The sequence below is a fragment of the Hevea brasiliensis genome, chromosome 10 (assembly GCF_030052815.1).
Source record: "Hevea brasiliensis isolate MT/VB/25A 57/8 chromosome 10, ASM3005281v1, whole genome shotgun sequence".
Lineage (NCBI taxonomy): Eukaryota > Viridiplantae > Streptophyta > Magnoliopsida > Malpighiales > Euphorbiaceae > Hevea > Hevea brasiliensis.
The window spans coordinates 85,314,630-85,316,637 of record NC_079502.1 but is presented as its reverse complement, the minus strand read 5'-3'; positions in this window follow the sequence as shown (position 1 = coordinate 85,316,637).

Genomic DNA, 2,008 nt, shown 5'->3' with positions numbered 1-2,008 from the left:
ACTTAAAGTTAGCAGTTTGGCCCCAATGCATTATTGCTGCTATATTTGACAGCTTATGATCTTTATGCTAGTTTTCTGCTATCTGATTTACTAGCACTAGTGTAACTTTCGTTTATGCTAATAAGGCTCCACTTTTAGCTATTTGGAACTCCGTGCCCTCTTTCATTAACTTATGTAATTCTTTCACCATGGGTTGCTTCTCTACTATTAAATGGGCTAGGCTCCTATATGACTTGCAATTAAGCATATTAGCCACTACATTGGCTTTTCTAAGATGGTGTTGGATAGTGCAGTCATAATCATTTAACAATTCAAGCCATCTTCTTTGCCTTAAGTTTAGCTCTATCTGAGTGAGGATATATTATAAGTTTTATGGTCAATGAAAATTTCACGCTAAACCCCATATAAATAATGCCTCTACATCTTGAGCTCAAAAATCATTATAGCCATTTCTAGATCATGGGTCGAGTTATTAACCTCATACTTCTTTAATTGTGAAAAAGCAAGTGCTATTACTCTGCCTTTCTGCATTAAAATACAACCCAATCCAACCTCGGAGGCATCACAGAAGATAGTAAATTTCTCCTATTCCATTGATAGTGCCAAAACTAGAGCTACAATCAAGCACTCCTTCAACTTTTGGGAGCTTTCTTCACACTGGTTAGTCCATTCAAATTTTCCATTCTTCTGTATCAGCTTTGACAAAGGAGCAACTATATTAGAGAAATTTTGTATAAACCTTTTATAATCGATTGCCATTCTTGGGAAGCTCTTAACCTCTGTAATAGTATTAGGTCTAGGCTAGTTAGCAATTACCTCAACTTTCTTAGGTTATACTTCTAAGCCATTTTCAATCATCACATGACCTAGAAAAACTAAACTCCACAACCATAATTCTCATTTAGAGAATTTGACAAATAGCGAGTGTTCCCTTAAGGTTTGTAAAATCATCCTCAGATGTTGAACATGCTCCCCTTGGCTCTTTGAATATACTAGGATACTAGTAAAAGCTAACTTTTCTAAGAATGGGTCATTTACCTCCCCACCCTTCAAAACGTGACTAGTCTAACAAATTGGAAATTGTTCACTCTATTCTTCTCTGGCTATTACTGAACTAACAATTTCACTAGTAACAAATAAATACAATTATAGCATTTCACCTATGGGAGTGTCTAGCAAAGATAGTTCAGTTAGAAATTGTTTCAACTCTTTAAATGTTTGACAATCTTCTCCCCACTTGAATTGACTCTTGGCTTTCAAGGCTTGATGGAATGGCAGACATCTTTTGGCTGAGCAAGACATTAGCCACTTTAGGGTTGTTATTCACCCATTGAGTTATTGGACATCCTTGATACTTTTAGGCATAGTTATTAAATCCGGACCGAATCGACCGGTTGAACTAGTGAACTCACCCTCAAACTAGTCTAAGTTTGTAATTGAACCAGATAAGAAAGTGACCTAACATAACCTGGTCGACTTGGCAATTGAACTGATGAATCGGTGCGACCCAATTGACCCGACTGGTTCAATTATTCAATAGAATCTCTTTTTTTTTTTTGGGCATAGAGAATTGAACACAAAATATCATAAAAAGTCTTTCAAATCAAAATCAATTAAGCTAACTTGATAGCTATGTATTTTTTATTTCAATATATTTATTTTTTAATATAAACTTAATATTTCATAAATATTGAAAGGAGAATTACATTTATAAAAATTTTATACACTATATTACTTAAATACTTTTATATAAAATTTAAAAATACTATTAAAATTCATTAAATATAACTTAATAAATGTTAAAGTTTTAGTTTAAAAAATAAAAATTTAATTAATTATATTTATTTATATTAATAGGTATTATATTTAATTAATTTTTAATGACTCACTGGTTGAACCATTGACCCATTGGTTGAACCACTGACCCATTGGTTGAACCACTGACCCATTCACCCAATCCCTTCGCTGGCTCAACCTTAAAGCCGGGTTTAATAACATTGCTTTTAGG